This window comes from Nicotiana tabacum, chromosome 20 (assembly GCF_000715075.1).
Source record: "Nicotiana tabacum cultivar K326 chromosome 20, ASM71507v2, whole genome shotgun sequence".
Taxonomy (NCBI): Eukaryota; Viridiplantae; Streptophyta; class Magnoliopsida; order Solanales; family Solanaceae; genus Nicotiana; species Nicotiana tabacum.
In genome coordinates, this window is record NC_134099.1 from 126953157 (window position 1) to 126963227 (window position 10071).

General features: G+C 37.8%; 1 long non-coding RNA gene across 1 annotated transcript; it reads left to right on the forward strand.

Annotated features, from left to right (window-relative positions):
* The first annotated feature begins 336 nt into the window (after positions 1 to 336).
* LOC107812380 (uncharacterized) lies at positions 337 to 3869 on the forward strand. The gene is made up of 2 exons (XR_001654106.1): positions 337 to 1200; positions 3654 to 3869. It is a non-coding gene; the product is annotated as an uncharacterized LOC107812380 (long non-coding RNA).
* Positions 3870 to 10071: the final 6202 nt, after the last annotated feature.

Consider the following 10071-nt stretch of genomic DNA (forward strand, 5'->3'; position numbering starts at 1 on the left):
CTTTGTATTTAAGTTAAGGCCATTAGTCTTTTGTAGTAATATTAATCTAAGTTTGCTATTATTCTAACTAACTTTTCTCTGCTTTCATTTTAATATATAATTTTTGAAAAATGATGGTTTCATATCAATATAAATTTTATGTAGTTAAAGTCAATTACTAGTATTCTAGTAGTAATTTGCTATTGGCTTTTAGTCTTTGAGCCCAATTTGAACAACCCCCAAGACTAGCCCAATTTCAAACTTTCCTAAGTATTTTGGCCCAAGCCCATTTTTTTTAGCCCACAACCCCATCAGATGGTCTTCTTCTTTAACAAGAGATAGAAAAAATACCCGAAGACACAAGAGGGGACCCTAATATTTAGGAACACCTCCATAGCTGCCACCCTATCTTCAACCTCAAAACTCACTGGAAAACACTTCCTATCAGCGACATCTGCTGCTGTCCCTTACCCCTCGCCGATGGATCTCACAGCAGCCACCGTTGTCGTCGTTGTTGCCTCTTCACCTCACCACCCAAACACACGTTGCTGACCCCTTTCTTCTTCTACGATCAGAACACCACGCCCTCACCAGCCGCCGACCAGCAACACCCAGCGACGCCCAGTTCTGCAGATCCAAGATGACACAAAATGACTGCTGCTCACCTCCTCACGACCCCCCAAGCAATGAACCAGATCTCTTTCTTCACCTCCATCACTGTCGTGACCCTCCTCGGCGACCTCTCTGTTGGACCCAAAAGAATGCAAAGCCATGGCTCCCCACGTTTTCAAATACACATGAACACGCAAATCCAACTCTCTAGTCTTAAAAAGTGTCCATTGATCTCTGGCTTAGCGGGGACAGTCAGATTATGAGTTCAATTCGAGGTTGTCAAGTTCGGCGCAATTCCGATCGGAAGTTCTGTTCATATTCTAGTTTGGACGTCCCCTTCTTCAATGTAATACTGGTGCAATTTTGTTGCTGCTGCTTGTCATCTTCCTTTTAGTCGGAATTCTTGTAATTGTCGGAGATTCAAATGTATTGGAAATCAATTCAGTGTCGTTTGCTTCTGTTCGTTGCTGCGTTTTTCTCTATTTGCAAGTTTGATATTGCTTCAGTCAGTTGATGTGAAGGTTCGCTCACCGATTCGAGTTACCGTCCGCGGTCCGATACATTTTCGAGTTTAAAGTAGTGCAACGATCAATTTTCGGCTATATCAAGGTTCATTTCTTAAACCTACCTCATTTAAAGTAACTCTTCTACCCTTTGTTTAATTAATTTAGTTTGCTCGATCAGTTAGTTTACCTTGAGTTCATGATATGCCTGGATAAATGCTTTGGTGGATCACTGAAATGAAAAAAGGATATTGTTCATGGTTGAGGGATTCGGTGGATGTTGGGGTAATAATTTGATTTAATTTAAATGAACCAAGTTAATTGAAAAACAAAGAACCATTGATGGTTCATGCTACTGTTTCGTTGCCTTTCATTTTATTTATTTAAAAATCGTTAGGAGCATGCTTTAGGCCAACCATGCTTGGGTAGGCAAATCTTAGGTTTTCTTTATTTTATTTTTGAGACGAGAGGTCGTTTCCCTTAGTTTATTATCCGGGGATGCCCCTAGGAATTTGTATATATTTTTATCCGGGGTATGCCCCGAAATATTATGTAATTGGAGTCCGTGGCGAACATCGTAGAAGAAGTAGCGTAGAATAATTTAGAACTTTAATTTTCCTTCTTTTAATTTGATTTCATTTAGGTTGGGACGACCTCGAGCCTCATGTGTTTTTATTTTACTTTTTTCGTGATTTTACCTCAACCCGAATATTTTACAAGCCAACTAGATCGAGTACGCAACCGTGACCTTCACGGGACTTGGGGAGTGCCTAACACCTTCTTCCCGAGTCAAATGAACTCCCTTACCCGATTCTCTAATGCGGACTTAGTTTTAGAGTCTGAAATGTTTTAAAAGGAAAAGTCATTTTAAAAGAAAAACAGTGACCTGACACACCGAAATCAAAGTCAGGTGGCGACTCTGAGTTATTTTCCTTTTGAATACAATTTTTGTCACTTTCAAAATTGAAAACACTTTTCAAGCTTTTCACTAAATCTTTTTATTCTTTTTAAGAGGGTTTAGTGAGGTTTGGTTAAAAGGGGGTGTAACATCTATGGCGACTCTGCTGGGGACTTGCAGGTTCGAGCTGGTATTTGATCTTGTTGGATTTTAGGATATTCGGTTGAGGTGTTTGTTTTCTTTATTTGCTTTGTTTATTTGCGTTGTTTGTCTTATTTCCTTGTTTTGTTGGTTATTTGTTTATCGCTTTTCTTAATGTGTTACTGTTTTATAAACTGTCATCATTTGCATATCCATGGGTCTTCTTTCTGCAACAAGTCTCGGAGTATGTGTCGCATGCACGAATTCTTTGTAGAGTCACCCTTAATTTAGGAGGGGGAGGGCCGTCAGACGTATGGAGTGGGTGGAAAGCTTGAGCAGCCACCATCGACCATACGCTCCCCCGAATTGCCTTGTTAGTGAACCCCAAACTTAGGTCAGCCTTTAGGTCATTTTTATTTGCATCATGCCATTTAGACTTAACAGGGCTCGGTCCCAGGTACCATTTCCCTTTGTAGGAAGCCTATCCAAATTTTTTCAAAATGGGCCCGTGGCCCAAAAAGACATTCAATCATCCCTATGTGATACATGTTGCATCTTTGAGGGTAAAAAGGTCATTTAACGGACCGATGATTGGGAAAGAAGGGTGAAAGACGAAGCAAGTAGGGCCCAATTATATTTTTCTTTCACTACATTTTCAAAAAAAATGAAAATGAAAAATCCAAAAAGGATTTTACACTTTCCCATTATTTTCCAAAAAAATCAAAAACAAAAAGGAAAAAAAAAAGATAATCCAAAAAGATTTTACACTTTCCCATTATTTTCCAAAAAATCGAAAAAAAAGAGAAAAAGAAAATCCAAAAAGATTTTGCATTTTTCATCATTTTCCAAAAATTCAAAAAAAAAAGAAAAGAAAATCCAAAAAGAGTTTACATTTTCCATCATTTCTCAAAAAGACAAAATATGGTTTTTCCCAATTAGTTGCATTTTTTTAAAGGCTTTCTCCCATGACCAATCTTTCCGAACTACGCGAACCTGATTCTCATCTTTCGAGACGTGATACGTAGGCAACCCACATTGGGTCTGGTCTTCCTAGCAAGTCTTAGGTTCTTGGCTTTGTGGAGTCTTAGCCATATATTGCATGTTTAGCCACTTTTGGCCACATCGACCATTCTTGTAAAATGGGGTCATTTTCGCAAAAGTGGTTCATTGACCCATGTCTCAGAATCCTGAGTTCGCAACTAAGTGTCCCACTACCTTAAGGTCCGTCCTTCTGAGTTTGCATTTTTAACCACTTCTGGCCATATCGGTCATTTTTGCAAAATGGGACATTTCTGCAAATTAATTTTGGGCCATGATATTGGGAGTTTGAATCTATAAAATCCTTAGTGAGGTATTTTCCATGTCCATGAGGTCAATCTTGTTGAGTTTGCATTAATAGCCACTCTTGGCCATGCAGGTTAATTTTCAAAAATAGTTGTCTAGAATGTGTCCAATAGGAGGTGTGGTCTCACATAGTTTCTTGAGTCGCTAATCTATTTGGTCCTACTTTTCTCATTCAGGTGTGGATCTACGTACCAGGACTCGAGCATGACAGATACCCCAGGACAATTGCGTCCAGGAGTTACTTGAGGAGTCTTTTTATATTTTGAGCCTGTTTTTAAGTCTCTTAGGTGGTTTAAGAGTTTGTCGAGTCTTTCATTATCATACTTTCTATTTTGTATTTGAAAGACCAAAAAAATATAAATGAAAAATTCAAAAAGATTTTTGTTTCTTAATTTATTTTGTCCATTACTTTCCCAGAACTATGCTTGATCTGATTCATGAGAGACATGATATGTAGGCAGCCTACATAGGGTTCGATTGAATCATCATTAAAAAAATAAAAAAAAGAACAAGAAAACAAAAAGAAGAAAAAGAGAATGAAGTTGTGTGTTACACCCCAAGTTTTCATACGTGAGAGTACATCGTAAGTCATTGATGTAAGCTCGGAAATGAGATTATATTTGGAAGCAAATAAAGTAAGTTAATAATGTTACCTTGGAGGTTACAAATATTTAAGATCATGAATAACGATTACCAAGAGGGTTGGAAATCTTAGAAGCTAAACCAATTGAAGAAAATAAGTTTCGTCGAAAGTCGACAAGTTTCGAATGTTATAACATGTACTTTGGGGTGAGACTAGGGTTATTAACATGATAAGGAGGTTATTCTATGAGTTATTTTAGTCGTATGATATTCATTTTCTACATTTTGAAGGCAAGCAAGTTGTGGAACAAGAGTTGGCAAAGGACATCACAAGTTACATTCATAAATTTGTTGAAATTTAGGTCAAATGTATCTGAGAATTTCTGCAAATATACTTGGAATAATGGGGTGTTCTACCTACCAAATTGAAGGTCTACGAGTCTAGTTTCTAACGCATTAAACCGTTTGTCAATACGACATCGGAGTAGAGAGATATTCGCATTTTCGCGAGACCGCGCAAGCAGCTCCCAATGGGACCCACTTAGGCGGTGGTTGACCTACTTCAATTTATAAACGATTTGGACGCCTATTTTTGCTCATTTTTCAACTAAAGTTCGTCTCCAAACTTCTCCTAACCCTCCTAAACATATATCACAAGGGTTTGAAGTGATTCCAAAGTGATTACACCATATTTCAACATCAAAACTTAGTTCTAGTGAAGAACAACACCTCTTTGAGGTTGTGTTGTCATTGAGGATTGTTGTGGGCTGTATTTGGATGAAATTCCAAGTTGTTGCTGCTGTATAAGGTGAGTATAACAACCTACTAATTGTGCTTAAGCTTGCTTGTATGTTGGTTAAGTTGTTAGGATGATAAACTATAAGATAATACTTGGACTAGCTTAAGTCACTTCTATGGTGTTGTATTGCTATTAAGGGTTGTTGTAAAATGAATATAAATTGGATTTTGACTTGAAGTTACTGTAGGAGGTATTTATATTGTGTTCTTGCTTGTGCCTAAGGTTATCTTGATATTGATTAAGTTAAATGGATGGGCTAGACCTGAACTAGTGAATAAAGTTGCTAGTTGGGGATAGTTGAAGTTGTGGATTATTTTCGTTGTTATAAATATATGGTATAAGGATGGAATCATTGATTAATGACTTCATTATCAAGTTAATGATACTTTTATGTTGAAGTAAGAAGTCTATAAGGATTGATAAGGGGTACACGGATTCCAATCAGAGTTTGCCGCTCGTCGTAATGTAGTTGTGACTTGTTGTGGTTATATGGTGTCTTGATATTGATAATTATGTATTGATGGATTGCTCTGGTCATTGTTGTTGGTATATGGTATTGGAGGAGGCCCTTGTTACAATGGAGATGCTGCCCAAATTTACGTAAACGAGATACTAGCTTAAGTTATAGACTTAGCCTTTGCTCAGCACTGATTTTGAATCTCCTTATACTATGATAGATTGAGTTGACTTGTTTGAAGAGTTGCTTGGAAGGGATTAAGGACTCAACGGGTTTAAGGTATGTTAAGGCACTTTCTTCTTTCTTTTGGCATGGTGTAAAATGAAATGAACATAAACGATACGCTATTTCATAATGACTCTACTCCTAGTAACTAAGGTTGTCCATATTGTTCTTTCCTTATAAAATTATTCTAAACAAGTGTGTATGATCCTTAAATCCTACTAAGGTTCATATTGATGGTAGGGATGTCCATAATGTTCTTAAGTCACTCCAAAAGGTTTAGAAGATGATTCCATGAGTCTAGCATGCATTATATATAGTATCTATTTTACTCTACCGAGCCGCGCTATAGTCGGTCGGGTACGGCACCTATTGTGCAACCACTGATCAGTTGGGTTTACCGAGCTCCACGTGGCCGGGTACGATTCTACCGAACCTTATGATGGTCGGGTACGCTTTTACCGAGTCCTCTTTGAGGCCGGGTACGATATGATGATGATGATGCCCACAGAGGCGAATGTTTTAAAAAGTTTATGTATATATATGTATTATGCATTTCATATCAGTAACCCCCAGAGGCACTCTGATGTTACAGGTTGTATCTTCTCTATCTCTCTCTTTACATTACTATTCTTGTTTATGCTTTCCTGCCTAACATACTCGGTACTTTATTCGTACTGACGTCCCTTTTGCCTGGGGACGCTGCATTTCATGCCCGCAGGTCCCGATTGATAGGTTGACAGTCCTCCTAGTAGGCTATCATCTCAGCGAAGGTGTTGGTGCACTCCACTTGCTCCGGAGTTGCCTATTTGGTCAGTATGCTTTGGATATGTATTGATTGATATGGCGGGGCCCTGTCCCGACCTTTATGATTTTATGTACTCTTAGAGGCTTGTAGACATATGTCAGGTGTATGGATAATTGTATGGCCTTGTCGGCCTATGTTTCGAGTTTACTAATGGTCATGTCGGCCTTATAGGCCCGTATGTCACATATATTAGTTTGTATATCATGTTTGGTCTTTATATGTTGACTATTCCCTTATGTTTTATTCTTGTTATCTCAGGACGAGTTTTCTAGCTCATTTACTCATGATAACATGATAAGAAAGATATGTTACGTTGGTACTCGGTTGAGTAAGGCACCGGGTGCCCGTCGCAGCCCTTCGGTTTGGGTCGTGACAGAAGTGGTATCAGAGCCGTTCTGTCCTAGGGAGTCTACAAGCCGTGTCTAGTAGAGTCTTGTTTATGGGTGTGTTGTGCACCACACTTATAAGCAGGAGGCTACAGGGCATTTAGGTTTGTCACTCTTTCTTCTTACTCTAGATCGTACAGTAGAGCTCAGTTGTAAGAATTCAAACTCCTAAATTCGACTTTAGTCATAATACAACGATACCTACTTCCACAAAGATAGTTGGTAAGAGATTACATGTGGATGTGAAAGAGTTGAGTCAGAGGAACTCGATTTCACATCATACTTATGATGAGTAAATATGAGGTCTTCAACAGATCGTGTGTGTACTAAGATGTGTATGCTTCTTAATAAGGAGCCTTAAGGCAAGGATATCTATTCACGAATATGGTGAAAATCTATGAGGGATTCAGAAGCTAGATACAAGTTTCAACAAGTAAAAGAAGTAAGGTGAAGAGGGGTACAAGGCACCCAAATAATGAAGATTATCAATATTTTCAAATCAGGCAGAGAAATATAAGCATTTTGGTACCTTCATCAATGACAGAGGTAAGTACAATTGGCCACACCCATCTCAGTTATGTTCTATGGGAGCTAACATATATTATTTAAGAGAAAGATGGGATATCAGGATCCAGTTGGAGTTAGAGTAACCCAAAAATTGTGGATAGGTTGTTATCATTAACCAATGTTTCCGAAAGATGGTACAAATGTGGTAAAAGATATCCTTCTAAGACACCTAGATGGTGAACTCTAGAGTATTACAATCAGATACGAATACTGGAATATTCAAAAATTTCAGAATATAGGCAGTGGGATCCTAGAAGGGACAAATATTTACCTTAGTATGACTCTAGCCCCGAGTAAAAAAAAGAATGTTAGGCATTCTAATGAGATGAAGCTAGGGGAGCTTATAGGGAAAGAACTTTTTGTTGAAGTTTTCAGAATAAAGTGATAGACAAAAAGAATATTATCCGGAGAATAAGAAGAAAATAAATGAAGCATCATGAGTAAGATGTGATATAGGGGTGATAACAGTAAATCAAAATATGACACGATGACAGAGTCTATAGTCAAAGTGAAGGAAAATACAAGAGGTGACAAGCCTTAAGGCAATAAAAGAGTATAAGCCATAAAATCATATTTTTATTTCGAGAAATGAGTTGGTGACTTCAACGTGATTACCAGGAGGAAAGGTTAGACCCCATAGTAATAAAAATCAGTATGGGCTGGTGAACAAGATAAAACCGAACATGAATTAGGGACCGAAGGATTTGATAATGGTCGACATCGTGAGAATTTCAAAGATCGTGCTCCAAACAATAATAGAATAGACAACAGACGAATAACCTTTAAAGGTTATTTAGGAAGTCACTTACCTAAAGCAAGCACTCTGAGCAGAGTTAATCTTAAGGGACTAAATGTGCCAGTTACCGTAGGTGTCACCTTCGTGCGTAAGAAATTTAGTTATCCCTGGTACAGAAGGTTACCATAAGGTGATTAAGGTTCATTGATAATGTGAAAAGACGCCGAATATGAAAAGGTAAAACAAGTATAGGTAGATCGTCGTAGTACTAAATCTTAGTACTCCCCTGAAGGGGGGAATATGGTGTGATATGGTATTAAGTCGGAGTTAAGCGGTTCAGTTAACTATGGAATGGTAAAGGAAGAATGAGGTAAAAAGGAGAAAGGGATGATGTTGCATTTATTCAGTTCCTGCAGATATGTTGCGAATCCAGAACATTATACAAGCACGACACCGGGGAGAGGCAGTAAAAGTTTCCGTCCAGGATGTTATTGATAAATAAGTATGAATGGACATTTGATACATCTGAAGCTAGTGGTGAGAGATAAGTTAAGACAAAGGATATATCCCAAGAGGGATTATGCAGAATAAATATATATATATATATATATGAGAATGGACCAACGAGTAATTAGTAGTTGATTTAGGAAGAGCCCAGTTATGGCTAGACAAGAGGTCACGGATAAATCAATAGATCATGCAAGATAAATGTAGTGAATTGCAGCATAATGAATTCAGTCTCGCAGATACAAGATCGCAATCATTTGAAAAAAATTCAGATAGGAGTTGAGGCAATTAAAGGTACCATTTTTAAAGGTTTATGAAAATAAGAGAGAGTGTCACTAAGGAGACAATAAAAATTTGAGCTTAGAAGTAACCCTACGAGCACAAAGGCATAAATTTATGTAACTAAGGATTATTATAGGCAAGTAAGAATAACGAAAATTACCTTCGGGTGTACGATATATCAAGCTCGCAACTTTACAAGAGCCAGAAGGTCTCCCTAAGTACTACAATGAAAGACTAGTTGAGGAAATAAGGAAGAAGGTTTCCACCTAAGCATAGTGAGCTAGAGAGTAAATGATCCTGTAACAACAGTCTCACTACAATATTGTATACACTCCATAAGAAAGTGGCACCTATCATGGCTAATGAATGGTAAAAAAAAGAAGCTATCAAAGGTGATGTTTGAGATCATATAAGGTACAAGAAATTATAGTATTCGTGGGCAAAAAGGACAAGCCAAGTATTCATGCAACAAGTGATAGAACGACCATCAAAAGTAATTGCTTACATTTAAGGACAACTGAGAAGGCACAAAAGGAAATTTATGGTGCTATCAAGTTAAAGGAAGGTTGTGAGTAGTATAAATAGATCGGTGTAGGTCCTAAGGTAAAGTATTGTAGAGCAACAAGGTTTTAGGTAGATAGGAGTAAGGATATGAAAAGATGAGTGAGAAGGTGACGAGAATATGTATGTCCTCGGGATTAAACCCATCAAAACAAGGGAGCTGATGATTTCCATATGAATAAAAAACTCTATACAGCCTGAATGAACCCAGAGGAGTCTAAGACTAGGTGCATTTAGAAGAGATGGAATGTTGCCCTGGCGGTAGAATAAGGGTGTAATTGTGATAGATAAGAGGATGATTCTTAGGCCTTTGATTGAGTAATGATTTAACGAGAAAGGGATTTCATTAATTGCACGGGATTAGAATACCACCATAAGATGAATCGCGTTGGGATGCAATGAAATATGGTTATTGAAGTATAGTATTATCCCTAGGTGGATCAGGAAAATCACTTCAGATGTTCCCCAATAAGATGTGAGCCCTAGTGACAGTGTATTACGTAAGAGGTTGCAAGTTATCAGTGATAGATTATAGATCAACATTAAGGTGAATAAACAATAGATGGGTACAAGTTCCAAAGTATGAGATGAGATTTGTTTGTTATTCTTAAGATGAATAAAAATGAGGAAGCACTAAAGGACTTAGATTTATACATATAGGATAAGCAGCGAGAGAGTAACCTGGAG